Raw genomic sequence first — 15,740 nt, forward strand, 5'->3', positions numbered from 1 at the left:
TAACTGTTTATGTCTAATCAGTTGCATAATAATTCAAATATAATTTATCATATTAAAAGTTTCAAAACTCAAGAAAACGAAACTTACATGGAAATATATGATTAAGAACCTTGCTAAATTTATCAATGGTAGCTTGAATATTTTACACAGATTTCAAGCAAAACTAGGTTTTTTTCCTCCTTTTGTTCATCAGGAAAATTTTGGCATTATAAAATGGTATGAAGAGTGTATTGCCCTTGGAACACGTGGTCTATCCTTTGTTAAAACTGTCTAACAGTCTCGTGTACGTAATCCATTCAAAACGATACTTTGGATTACGATAACTCTCAAGAGTTGCCAACTAGTAGTAGAACTATCAAGTAGTAGTAGTAGTATCAAAGCAACCCTGTTCTGCATTGAAACAACAGTGTTCAATATTTTACACCTTACAGTCCTGCTTGCACAATTACTTTTGTAGAAATCCATGTTATTAATACAGCAGTTCAAACATTTAACTATATTGCTTCACGTTTGGATCAGGCCCTTATGAAAAATATTGAAATGATGCCATAACACTTCAACAGAAAAAACAAAAACAAAAACAAACCAAAACAGAACAAAACCCAACAGTGCAGGAGCAACTTTGATCCATCAATGACATATTGATAAAAACAGTTCTGCAAATACAATAAAAGAGGGCTGTTGGCTTTGTAGAAAGTCACTGCAACCCCCAATACTGTTAAGATAGGCAACTACAACAGCGCAAGATTTTACTTTATGTGAACAGAAAATGCATCTGTGTTAGTGTTGTGTGCCATGATGCTTAAAATGTGGATGTTAACTACACATACACTAACAATAAATGTGAAAGTGCAATGAAAATTAGGTATTTGAATATTTGACTGCAACTGGTACCCTGCATATGTGCAGAACAATTGTTTTCAGCTCAAGTCTAACAAGCAACTGTAAACTACTTGCTTGCTTCGCATATGGGAGTTTTCATAAAAATCACTTGACAAATGCATGCTTTATATTGCATAAATAAGTCACATATAGACATAAATGTTTTTTTACATTATAAGGAGGTGACTTTTAGTTTTAAAAACGTTTAATTTGCAGAATATCAAGAGTGTTCATGAATGGAAAATTTCAATTTGTGCATGCATGGCATGCAACATTGCATTGAATGTGCAGCATGTTAATTTAACAGTTGTCTTATTAGCTTTCAACATATGCCACTGTCAAAGGAGTTGCACAAATTAAAACGGTCAATCTCTGCAGATGTCTTACCTACATATTTGTCCAGGGAGGAAATACAAGCAATGTTCCCACAGACCAGTTTCCCCCTCTTCTTTCACAGTGTCCTCTTCAGCCTTGCCTTTCTCCTTTTCCATTTTATTCCTCCATGCATTTTGTGATGTGTGAGGCAAAACCCGGTGCAGGGAGAGAGTGCCCTTTTAAGCAGGACCAAGAGCCATATCAGTGTCAGTCTGAGACCCCGAACCAATGGGAAGAAAACATGTGCAAAGGGCCATCTGCAATGGAAAAACAAATCCTGTCAAAGATTTTGCTGGATTTTGCAGTGCGGAGAGAATGGTGTCCAGCTGTCTTGAGTCTTAGTGACAGATGCATTATCTCTCTCTCTCTCTCTCTCTCTCTCTCTCTCTCTCTCTCTCTCTCTCTCTCTCTCTCTCTCTCTCTCTCTCTCTCTCTCTCTCTCTCTCTCTCTCTCTCTCTCTCTCTCTCTCTCACACACACACACATGTGCCTGCACACTGGCACACACATACACAAACTCTCTAAATAGACAGGTTTTTTATTACCTGGAATGGCCCTAAAGTAAACCTAGAGAAAAGAGGCAAGACAGGAACACCAACCCTACCATTCATTATGTTCAGTAAAACTTTTTCTTTGATAAAGTTGTGTTATTAGTGGTGTGATTTTGACAGTAGTAATTGCATTTTAACACACCCAATACCAAAGCTAGGATAACAAGGATCAAATACATGTCATAGCAATGCCAGGCACAGCTTTTTGCTACATGCTACACTGATATTCTGGCTGGATATTGGTGGGGGAGGACCAGTGGCTGTTTAAAAAGATTGTTGGTTACATTTCATTCAGGAAAGTGATTACAGATGAGGTTGCATTCTCTCATTTCACTTGAACTGAAAGGCTTGCACAAAAGCTTTTGCTCTGGCTAACTTACTTCACTTCTTAACCTTGTAATCCTTCTAGCTCTGTAAGCTCTCTATGAGATTTGGAAGTGGACACCTGTAACTGTTTTATCTGTCCCATTCACCTAACCTCCTCACATCTCATTGAGGCAAACTGGAGTGCGTTTGGTAAAATATTAGTACTTTTTGATATGTTTATGGTACATTTGATGTTACAACAATGATAGGACAGGCTGCAATGCTTCTTTGGTGGATTTTTCCCTTCCACGGTGCTAGTTTATAGTAATTAATTAAAATGTGTATTTATAACCTTAACTTTAACTAAACTGCATACAACATCCTTTAACAAATGATATAATGGATGGGCTACTTGGAGCAATTTTGCCCCTCCTTATATCTTAAACTGGTAATGTTTAGTATGACTATTTTCTTTCTTTGTAGTTATTATTTGCTCTGCAATGGTGTTATCTTAATATTGTTGCAACTGTTTGCCACACAACACATATGCTAAAATTCATAGCCTTCATTCAAATACTCAGCTATGTTTGCACACCTTGCACATACGTTGCTCCTATTTCTGCAATGCTAAAACCTTTTTTTTAAACCTTGTATTAATGTCTTTTTGTCTACTTTTGTTTGCAACAATTCAATCTCTTCATGGGATCAATTGGACTGAATTCAACCTAAACTGTTCGATTTATACAGATATAATAATAATTCAAAAAAATAATAATATAGTGCACTTTTCAAAACCCACATTACAAAGTGCTTCAAAGGCAGAAAAATAAAATAAAATAAAACAGTTTGGTGTATAAAACCCAATCAAAAAAAACTAGTCTAAAGAAAATCAAAACTCAAAAGTATGTTTTAAGAAGAGACTTCAAAAAGGTCACTGACACAGCAGACCTGATTTTCTTAGGCAGATCATTCCAGAGCCTTGCAGCCCTAACTGCAAACACTCCCCTGGAACAGACAAAAGACATTTGCCCAAGGATCTCAAAAGACATACCAGTATGTACGGTACTAAGAGATCAGAGATATAACAGGAAGCGATGTCACGAAGAGCCTTAAAAGTAATCTGTACTATCTTAAAATCTATTCTAAAACATACTGGGAGCCAGTGTAAAGAGGCTAAAACAGGAGCGATGTGATCATGTCTCTTGGTTCTGGCAAGCCTGGCAGCTAAGTTCTCTACAGTCTGGAATTGATCAATAGATTTTTGGTCCAGCCAAGTAAAATGGCTTTTGCAATAATCCAGGCTTGATGAGATGAAGACATGTAAAACAAGTCTCTGTGTCTTTAAAAGTTAACATAGATCATATTATTGAAATATTTCTCAGATAATAAAAACGTGATTGTACAAGCTTTGTGGTGTGCTGCTCAAAACTTAAACTACTATCAAACCAGATGCCAAGATTCCTTGCAAAAGGCTTGATGTGATCTGATAGGGAACCAGCAGATGGCAGAATTTGTTTTGCCAAGTGCTGTGACCCAATGAAAAGGGTCTCTGTTTTGTTTGAATTCAGATTAAGAAAAAATGTTGACATCAAATTTTTTACATCACAAAGGAAGTCTTTAAGCATTCCGGGGTCTGTGGATCTAACAGGTAGGTACATCTGCGTATCATCGGCATAACAAAGAAAGGAGACACCATGTCTATGAATAATGTGTCCAAAGGGAAGCATGTATAAAGAAAATAAAATTGGTCCCAAAACTGACCCCTGAGGCACTCCATACTTAACAGAAAGAAATGAAGAGATGTAGCTGTTTACAGAGACACAGAACCTCCTATTTGACTGGTAAGATGAAAACAATTTTTAAGCTGTACCAGATATCCCCATCCAGTGCCTCAGTCTGTCTAACAGGATGCTGTGATCAATCGTGTCGAAGGCTGTGCCAAGGTTAATGAGAACAAGGACTGAGCACATGCCATCACCAGCAGCCATTAAAAGTTCATTGCTAACCTTGAGCAAGGCAGTCTCAGTGCTGTGAAACTTCTCGAACCCACATTGAAACTTTTCAAAAATGTTATTTTCCAGTGCAGAGAGAAGATGTTTGGACACTATTTTTCTAAAATTTTTGATATAAAAGGTAACTTGTAAATTGGTCTATAGTTTTAGGTCAGAATGGTTGGTCTTTCTTCATGTTCGGCATAGATGCACTTTTATTGATGGTCAAATTTCACACATCACATATTAAAGAAGAAAATGTCGAGAAAGTTTTGCTTCCAGGTATCATTATATGGAAACATGGCTAAATGTGTTTCTGGTTTATTTTTACATTTACCAGTAAAGGTCCATCTCTTTTTATAACTTATAATCTACTGTAGAGCTCTTCGAAAACAACTTTCAAGCCCATTGGTTGAGATACCTTCTGTTGCCTTCCTAAAGGAAGAGTCCTTTAAAAATAAGTAGTTATTTTGTGTCAGTATTTAACGACATAAAATTAAAGTCTTTACAAAAATGTTTAATCGTCCTATAACCAACGCCAAGGCATTGATATATTAACATTGGTGTCAGTTCGGTTAGAAGTGCTAACTAGCTCAACCATTAAGGTCGAGGTAATCGATAAGTTAGTTAAATTGTTTCTGTAAAAGACAGTCAGTTCTGATAGTCGGGACAGTTATTTTAAGTGCATTGTCTCAATATTTTTGTGGTTAACGCTATAGTGCATTCACAAGCTCCTCTGATGGTCCCATTTCCCGAGTTGGGAAGTCCTGATGTGGAAACTATGGATGCTACAAAGAGACTTGTTGCTGTACCAGTACATTCCCTAAAACCACTAAAATATTGTATTAATAATAATTACATTTATATAGCTGTGGCGCAGTGGTTAGCGCAGTCGCCCCAAAGCAAGAAGGTCCTGGGTTCGAGCCTCGGGGTAGTCCAACCTTGGTGGGTCGTCCTCTGTGTGGAGTTAGAATGTTCTCCCCGTGTTTGCGTTGGTTTCCTCCGGGGGCTCCGGTTTGTCCCCAGAGTCCAAAGACATGTAAGTCAGGTGAGTCGGCCATACTAAATTGTCCCTAGATATGAATGTGTGTGTGGTTGTTGGCCCTGTGATGGCCTGGCGGCCTGTCCAGGGTGTGTCCCCGCCTGCCACCCAATGACTGCTGGAATAGGCTCCAGCATCCCCGCGACCCTGAGAGCAGGATAAGCGATTCAGATAATGGATGGATCGTTTTTGGGGATATTTTGCACTGCAAAAACAGTACATATGAGCCTGACAGTTTTAAAGTCACACAGAAATATCTTTTGTCTTGTTTCAGTAAAGATTTACCCAAGAACTGAATATGTCACATTATTTATTTGGATTTCATAACATTTATCCTGTAACAAGAAATCTTTGCAAGTGGAATCATCTTGCTGCATTGCTTGTTTTGGGGATTTTTTTTAAACTCGAATATGCTAACATTTGTCTCAGTTTTGACATGGCACTTTTGCAGTTAGTTTCATGGCTTCCATCACTGTCTGGACTACATAAAAGTTGTGCTCAATAATTAATGCATATAATATTCTGACTCCATGGAAGATTGTTCAGAAACCGTCTACAGTCTCAGAAGTACATTTGACCCCATGGCCAAGTGGGGTCAGCATCATGTCCTACCCAGGCTCTCTCAGGGACTTGCAGCCCTTGGTGTTATAGTCCCCTCTCATTGACAATATACAGTGAAGCTTCTTCTCTGCCTCTCCACCTAACATTAATGGGATTCTCAGCCTGAATGGGATTTTCTCTGCCACACTGCAGTCAAATGAGGCATATGGCCCGAGCATCTGTGGCCCTGTTTATCTCTTAGTATACCCCGCATGGCTGCTATATGCCAGCAGCTATATTGGGAGTAAAGCCTGCACGACTCTCATTGACAAAATCTGATTTAGACACCAGCCGTATGTTCTTCTCAATGGACTCTCTAGCCCTGGTCTAGGTCACTAACTGCTTAATCTTTGTATCAACTTTCATTGTTGCTTTGAAGCAAAGCTGTTCCACACTTGTGGAAATGTTTATATATATATATGTATATATATGTATATATATGTATATATATATATATATATATATATATAGTACACACACACACACACACACACACACACACACACACACACACATATATATATATATATATATATATATATATATATATATATATATATATATATATACACTCACTGGCCACTTTATTAGGCACATCTGTCCAACTGCTCGTTAACGCAAATTTCTAATCAGCCAATCACACGGCAGCAACTCAATGCATTTAGGCATGTAGACATGGTCAAGACGATCTGCTGCAGTTCAAACCGAGCATCAGAATGGGGAAGAAAGGTGATTTAAGTGACTTTGAACGTGGCATGGTTGTTGGTGCCAGACGGGCTGGTCTGAGTATTTCAGAAACTGCTGATCTACTGGGATTTTCACGCACAACCATCTCTAGGGTTTACAGAGAATGGCCCGAAAAAGAGAAAATATCCAGTGAGCGGCAGTTCTGTGGGTGAAAATGCCTTGTTGATGCCAGAGGTCAGAGGAGAATGGCCAGACTGGTTCGAGCTGATAGAAAGGCAACAGTAACTCAAATAACCACTCATTACAACCGAGGTATGCAGAAGAGCATCTCTGAACGCACAACACGTCGAACCTTGAGGCAGATGGGCTACAGCAGCAGAAGACCACACCAGGTGCCACTCCTGTCAGCTAAGAACAGGAAACTGAGGCTACAATTCGCACAGGCTCACCAAAATTGGACAATAGAAGATTGGAAAAACTTTGCCTGGTCTGATGAGTCTCGATTTCTGCTGCGACATTCGGATGGTAGGGTCAGAATTTGGCGTCAACAACATGAAAGCATGGATCCATCCTGCCTTGTATCAACGGTTCAGGCTGCTGGTGGTGGTGTAATGGTGTGGGGGATATTTTCTTGGCACACTTTGGACCCCTTAGTACCAATTGAGCATCGTGTCAACGCCACAGCCTACCTGAGTATTGTTGCTGACCATGTCCATCCCTTTATGACCACAGTGTTCCCATCTTCTGATGGCTACTTCCAGCAGGATAACGCGCCATGTCATAAAGCTCGAATCATCTCAGACTGGTTTCTTGAACATGACAATGAGTTCACTGTACTCAAATGGCCTCCACAGTCACCAGATCTCAATCCAATAGAGCACCTTTGGGATGTGGTGGACCGGGAGATTCGCATCATGGATGTGCAGCCGACAAATCTGCAGCAACTGCGTGATGCTATCATGTCAATATGGACCAAACTCTGAGGAATGTTTCCAGTACCTTGTTGAATCTATGCCACGAAGGATTAAGGCAGTTCTGAAGGCAAAAGGGGGTCCAACCCGGTACTAGCAAGGTGTACCTAATAAAGTGGCCAGTGAGTGTATATATATATATAAAATCCAGTGAGTCAAGTAAATTCTTTGAGACAGTACAAGCCCGTTTCATGCCATAAGCAACCATCATTTGTTGAGCACTTTCCATACTGTTGAGTGTTTTTTTAAACAAAGTTACACACACACACACACACACAAACACACACACACACACAAATATCCCTGGATTTTTATGAAAAAACTGTGTTACAGTGAACACTGGAGGATAAACTGTCCATGTTAACAGAAAAAAAACCCTCGTAATGTGTATTATGTATGAACATAATCAATATCCATCCATTATCTGAACCGCTTATCCTGCTCTCAGGGTCGCAAGGATGCTGGAGCCTATCCCAGCAGTCATTGGGCGGCAGGCAGGGAGACACCCTGGACAGGCCACCAGGCCATACATAAAATATGGAATGGTTAAATTGCACTGATAGATAGATAGATAGATAGATAGATAGATAGATAGATAGATAGATAGATAGATAGATAGATAGATAGATAGATAGATAGATAGATAGATAGATAGATAGATAGATAGATAGATAGATAGATAGATAGATAGATAGATAGATAGATAGATAGATAGATAGATAGATAGATAGATAGAGTGCATCCGGAAAGTATTCACACCCCTTCACTTTTCCCATTTTGTTATGTTACAGCCTTATTCCAAAAAGGATTACATTCCTTTTTTTTCCCATCAATCTACACACAATACCCCATAATGACAAAGTGAAAAAGGTTTTGTAGAATTTTTTGTAAATTTATCAAGAATAAAAAACTGAAATATTGCATGTACATAAGTATTCACACCATTGGCTATGATATTCAAAATTGAGCTCAGGTTCATCCTGTTTCCACTGACCATCCTTGAGATGTTTCTACATCTTGACTGGAGTCCGCCTGTAGTAAATTCAATTGATTGGACATGATTTGGAAAGGCACACACCTGTCTATATAAGGTCCCACTGTTGACAGTGCATGTCAGAGCAGAAACCAAGCCATGGAGTCAAAGGAATTGTCTGTGGACCTCTGAGACAGGATTGTATCAAGGCACAGATCTGGGGAAGGGTACAAAAATTTTTCTACAGCTTTGAAGGTCCCGAAGAGCACAGTGGTCTCCAACATTTGTAAATGAAGAAGTTTGGATCCACCAGGACTCTTCCTAGAGCTGGCCGCCCAGCCAAACTGAGCAATCGGGGGAAAAGGGCTTTGGTCAGGGAGGTGACCAAGAACCCGATGGTCACTCTGACAGCTTCAGTGTTCCTCTGTGGAGATGGGAGAACCTTCCAGAAGGACAATCATCTCTGCAGCACTCCACCAATCAGGCCTTTATGGTAGAGTGGCCAGACGGAAGCCTCTGCTCAGTAAAAGGCACATGACAGCCCGCTTGGAGTTTGCCAAAAAGCACCTAAAGGACTCTCAGACCATGAGAAACAAGATTCTCTGGTCTGATGAAACCAAGATTGAACTCTTTGGCCTGAATGCCAAACGTCACGTATGGAGGAAACCAGGCACCTCTCATCACCTTGCTAATACCATCCCTACAGTGAAGCATAGTGGTGGCGGCATCATGCTGTGGGGATGTTTTTCAGCGGCAGGAACTGGGAGACTAGTCAGGATCGAGGAAAAGATGAATGGAGCAAAGTACAGAGAGATCCTTGATGAAAACCTGCTCCAGAGCGCTCAGGACCTCAGACTGGGGCGAAGGTTTACCTTTCAACACAACAACGACCCAAAGCACACAGCCAAGACAACGAAGGAGTGGCTTTGGGACAAGTCTGTGAATATCCTTGAGTGGCCCAGCCAGAGCCCAGACTTGAACCCCGTTGAACATCTCTGGAAAGAGCTGAAAATAGCTGTGCAGCGACGCTCCCCATCTAACCTTACAGAGCTCGAGAGGATCTGCAGAGAAGAATGGGAGAAATACCCCAAATATAGGAGTGCCAAGCTTGTAGCTTCATACCCAAGAAGACTTGAGGCTGTAATCGCTGCCAAGGGTGCCTCAACCAAGTACTGAGTAAAGGGTGTGAATACTTATGTACATGATATATTTCAGTTTTTTATTTTTAATAAATTTGCAAAAATTTCTACAAAACCGTTTTTGCTTTGTCATTATGGGGTATTGTATGTAGATTGATGAGAAAAAAAGGAATTTAATCCATTTTGGAATAAGGCTGTAACATAACAAAATGTGGGGAAAGTGAAGGGGTGTGAATACACTGTAGATAGATAGAAAGACAGGTGGTTAGAAGTGGCATTTCTGATTAAACTATTATTAGCAGTATGTGTATTAAAACTGCATTGACTAAGACATTTAATTATGATTTGCTCACTCATGGCACTGCATGCAGATCGTATGCAAAATATGGTTTGTTTAGATTTATTGAATATGGTACTTGGAAAAGGAAGAGTAATGCAGAGAATCTCACCAATTTTGAATATTCACTTTCTGTTTTAGTGGTATGTCTATGACTTGTGTGCACAAGGGCAGATCCGATGGGTGGCCACCCCGATGTCTAAAGTTTAGAAAATAAATAGATAGAAAAAAATAGATTGTTGTGTTGTAGTGTTGTTATTCTATGTTAAGTACATGGAGAGAGACACGAAACCAGAGTAAAATTCCATGTAGTGTAAACTTACATGGCCAAAACATGATTCTGATTCTGATTCTCAAATAGATAAATAAAAATGAAAAAAAATGCTGATTTGTCTAGTGGTCAGGTCACCTGACAAAAAGCGTTTGATTATTGATCTCAGATCAGCATTCCCACAATTCTTTCAAGAGACCTTGCCATCATTGGCCCTGAGCTTGGTTCCAGACATTTCATTACTCCGCCATATAGAGTTGTCTGAAGAGACAATAATTAATGAGGAAGACTGCAAAGATATATTCGGCTCCCTGACTTCAAACAGGTTTCTCATTCTATTATATCCAAATTGTCCTCATTTATAATTACCAGTGTCTCCTCTTCCGCTTGATTGTACAAGTACATAAACTGTAATTATATTGTAAATAAAGAAAAAAGAAAGTTATAATCCAAAAACTGTAAAAATTATGCTTCAAAATATTTGAGTGCACCCACCCCAAAATCTTTGGCCAGGGCAGCAAGTCCATGTCAAGTCGGAGCAGTGCCGGCCCTAGCCATTTTGGTGCCCTAGGCGAGATTAGGGTGTGGTACACCCCCTCTCCTTCTTAGTCGGCGAAAAAATTTCACGTTATTTTACAAAAAACTATGCATTTTTATGTCATTTAATGCCACCAATGTTCATACACTCACACAGAAACTGCATAGCTTCATGGCTTTGAGATTTTCTTTACTAAAAAAGTGACATAAAACGAATTATCAATATAACAATAAGTTATTGCACAAATATATTAAAGAAACAAGTAGACATAATAGAATAAAAATAAGAGTATTGCACAAAAAACGAACTATATTACAAAAACCTCAGTACAATATACATAATGTAGCATTGTTCTACAGCAGACATGGGCAAATACAGCTCCATTTTATATGCAACAAAACAGCAAAAAATAAAAACAGTATTCAAAAACAAGTGACACAAAATGAATCACAAAATAAATAAGGTATTGCACAAAATACAATATAACAGAACCCAGTTCAGACATAACAAATCATAAATATAAACAGTATTGCACAAAAAACTATGTACAATATGCATAATGTAGCATTGTTCTACAATAAACATGGGGCCATATATACAAAATACGCTGGAGGCAGTGTTATGTTAATGAATGTCAGTTGAGGCAAATGAGTCTGTACAGTCCATTCCATCAGAGGGCGCTGTCTACATTCGCAGTGGTCTTAAGGCCTCAAGTTGACTCTTGCTACCCCTCAAGTTGACTCTTGCTACCCCAGCCTTACTCGCCTTGCCTTTCTTGCAGCAAAGTCATCTATGACATCATCATAAGACAGCTGTTGTGAGACCACATAATTTATACTTATGATGGAAAGTTCACTGAGACATTCTTGCACCACAGTAAATCTCAGGTAAGTTTTAATGAGTTTGAGCAGCTCCTTTCAGCAGCAGCCACTGTAACAGGTAGAGTGGCAGAGATTCTCAGAGCTACCCACATATTGGGGTAAATTTCTGTCAGCTTCTCATGAAAGAAGGTCAAGAGTTCCATGTTTGTCATGTTTCTTGGTGGCAAATGTGGAAAATTTTGCATTTCCAGAGTAAGTTCCCTGCCATCAATATCTGGCTGTCCATCATGGGTCAGAGCAGTGCTCAGGGTTTGACAGTGCTGCAGCAGCTCTTCTTTTAGCATGTTGGTGAAGTTGACGAGCACTCCAAATTTGTCATTCACCTCTCCTAGGTTCTGAAATCTCTCATCAAGTGAAGAGAGGGCTGTATCCACTACCACATTAAAAAATGTGGTTTCCATTCTTTGAAGTGCATCATCAATAGGCTCATCTGGAGACTCATAACCAAAGTGCCTCTTTGTGGTTCTCAATCACTTTTGTTTGAGAATAGCCTCCACATTCATCTCCTCACACATCTCCTTTGCAGTTGTCTGCGCATCAGAAAATCCAGTGTTTCTGTATTGGATGAGGGAATCTCTGGTTTTCTTCAGCAAGTTGACAGCCACATCTAGCTGCATGGAGGGTGACTGCGTCCGTTTACTCACATGCTGGATGTTGTTGAGGATGTCATACCATATGACTGTGCAAATAGAAAACTGGTAGGATCAGAATCAGAATCAGAATACTTTATTTATCCCCCGAGGTAAAATTGAGTGAGGGGAAACTACTGCAGACCCTGTGGTGAAAGTTGAAGCCCAGTCTTTGGTAGTTTCCCTCACTTCCAGAAGAGCCTCTCTGACTTGCCCAGCTTGGTACCTCAGTGCCTCAATGCTTTCCCACCTGGTCTCTGACCATGATTTCAGGGTGGTTTTGACATGTTTCAGGAGGATATCCCATCTATGGGTGGAGGCTGAGAAGAGTTTGAATAATTTGGTTAAATGTCCAAAGTAGTCAATGGCATCTGGTGAGCTCTTAGCAGCATCAGCTACCACCAGATTAAAGTGTGAGCACCACACGAGACAAAAAAGGCTCTTGAGTTCTGTTGAAGCAGCCTAGCCTGAACACCTTTATTCTTTCCTTCATGTTGGCGCTGCTGTCATAAGACTGTCCTCTGCAGTTGTCAAAGGGGATGTTAAGCTCCTCCAGCCTTTTGAGGATGAGAGATGACAAACTTTCCCCTGTTGACTCCTCTGCCACAAGAAAACCCATGAAATGTTCTTTAATTTGTGACATGTCTTCTTGTGACACAATCCTGACAATGACAGAGAGCTGTTCCTTATGACTCATATCAGGGGTGCAATCTAAAATAATGGAGAAATACTTTGATGTTTTGATCAACCATTTTTTCCCACTATTTTTGCATTGATGGTATCTACCAGTTCATTTTGGATTACTTTGCCCAGGTAATGTGTGTGACTGCCAGCTCCACTTTCCACCCTATGAACATGCTGCTTCATTACAGGATCAAATTTGGCCATAAGCTCCACCTCTTTGAGAAAATCGCCATTGTCTGGTTTGTTTAAAGTGTCTGTGGACCCCCTTAAAGCCATGTTTCTTTCAGCTAAGGACTGAATTATTGCCACCAATCTAGTGAGAACTTCACGCCACCCGTTTCTCTCAGCCTCAGTGAGTGCCATCTCTTGCATATTTATTGTTAGCCCCTTCGCAAGACGGACCTCCAATTCTTTCCATGTTGCCATGTGTGTATTGTGCTCCTGGCTATCCTCATGGGTCTTGAGAAGTGGCTTGCATTTTTCCAATCCGTTAGTCTTTCTCTATTCAATCTGATATCTCTCTGAGAAAACATTTTGCAGCAGAAGCAGTGCAAACTGTCTTTCTTTTTTGAGTACATTAGCCAGCTTCTTTCCCCCCCCCCCCCCATTGACTAAGACTTTGTTGAAGTAGTCATGCTGATATCTTCTCCCATCTTTTTGTTTCGGAAATGTGAAACTGTTTTTGATCTGATATGGTCCTTTGAGAACAAACTCTGTTCTTACCTTTATAATTTTCTTACCGTTAATTAGGCAGACAGTGGATGGTGGTTTGTGCAGGACACTTAAAAGAAAAAAAGGTGTATTTCTTCACCTGAATACTTAGTCTTTCCAACTTCCCCTAAGGTGGGAGTAACTGACGTTAACTCTAGCTGCTATTATTTCTTGAATTAGCGAACGTTAAGCCCAATTTATACTCCAAATGTCGGCTAGCAGACAGATGTCTCTCGACAATTTTGACGTCATGAGAGACACTTTTTGTGTCTCCCAGGGCTGTCGTGTACACGACACATTTTCTTATGTCGCAGACTCGCGCACATTATGTCGCTTAGCTGTGATTGGATATTTGGATTGAAGGGACGGAGGTGTTCGAACGTTGCCATGGTTTTGCTTGAGAGCGTTGTTTACATTACGCGCGATCATTCATAAAAATAACACTCGCTACTGTTTACAACACAGCGCGTGTATCGAAACGTTTCCATAGATACCAGCAGACAGTCAGCGACATTGCGACAAGCATAAATGCGAGACACTTTTTTGTCTGCCGGGAGACATTTGTCTGCTAGCCGACATTTGGAGCATAAATTGGGCTTTACCGTCCAAAGCTAGCGTTAGCTAGTAACCAGACCCAGTTGTAAGCTAGCACTCTCTGCTCCAATTAACAACTGCTCCGACTTTAACTAAATGTTAACTAACTTCAACACATCATTACCTCGTGTCTTTTTCCCGTTTTTTCCCCTTTGGCCGTTTTGACATGACTGTCTGTGACAGCCAAGCTGACTACAGTCATAGTCGAGCAGTAGTCGCCCATCCCCCACACAGTCAGGTAGAGAGCGAGAGAACGCGAGAGAACGCGAGAGCGGGGGGGGGCGCTGATGAGTGAAGCTGCGCAATCAGGCCAGCTGCAAGCCAGAAAGTCTCTCCCTGTGTAACTTCAGACTATGCTTTAGTTAAGTTGTTGTGGGTTTTTGTAATATGTCGAAATAATAGCATAGTATTATGAGTAGTAGTAGTAGTAGTAGTAGTAGTAGTGGTAGTAGGCCGTTAGTTAAAAAAAGCCTTTCCCTCACTGCGCCCCTATGGATCGACGGCGTCACGGCGCCCTTAGCATTCGCCTATACTGCCTATACTTAAGGCCGGCTCTAAGACTGAGACCAAAGCTTATCGAGTCAAGTCCAACATTTTAGGGCGGAGAGTCCAACTCAAGACCAATGGGGCCAAAACCTTTGTAAAGACTGACATTAGAACAGTGTAAGTGCAATTAAACACCATGACTGTAACTTCGTGTGCAGTAGTAAAAGTCATAATTTCATTATTTTAATATTTATTTAGGCATTTATTGCCTCTGTTATGGAAGGAAAGTTTCAGATCCAGTTTCCCAATGTTCCAGAGACATAAATTAACGGTAATATAAAAAAGAAACAAATTAGATTAGATTAGATTAGATTGCATTTCATTGCTCCCCTCAAGGGAAGTCTGACATTCCTTTCAAAAATAAAGAAATAAAAGTTAATCAAATTCTTGTACTCAACTGTTCTAAAAAAAAAAGAGAAACTGAGCCTGCACTGGAGATCGAGTCAAGTCCGAGTCATCATGTACAACAAGTCCGTCACGAGACAGAGATCTTCAAAATGCGGACTCGAATTCTACAACATTTGGCCATACCCATTCACACTTTTCAGTTTTCTGCAGACACTATCCTTTCAACGACATCCGAAACGGGCCACGGTGATGACAAGTGAAGGAGACTCGTTCCCTCTGCAGCGTAGTCATCACATTTCCGCGCCCGTGTATCCTTTTCGCCTACAGGCGAAAAATGTTCGGTCAAACTGCACGCAATTTGCATTTCGCCCGCTCCGCGGTACAACTACCACCCCTCACCGGGATCCATTCCGGGTTTTGCGGTAGACTTTCATCTTGAGACCGGCAAAGCGCAGCAATCTCCAGCATCCCTACACGTAGTCAGCCACACACGGTGTCTATAGGAGTCCACCGTGAAGTTACACCGCTCAAACAAACAGACATTTATAGGCGAACAAGAGTAATTACTAGATAAGTCCACGCTTTTTTATATACATATATATATATACATATATATATACATATATATATATATATATATATATATATATATATATATATATATATATATATATATATATATAT

This window comes from Lampris incognitus, chromosome 2, assembly GCF_029633865.1.
Source record: "Lampris incognitus isolate fLamInc1 chromosome 2, fLamInc1.hap2, whole genome shotgun sequence".
NCBI classification, from domain to species: Eukaryota; Metazoa; Chordata; class Actinopteri; order Lampriformes; family Lampridae; genus Lampris; species Lampris incognitus.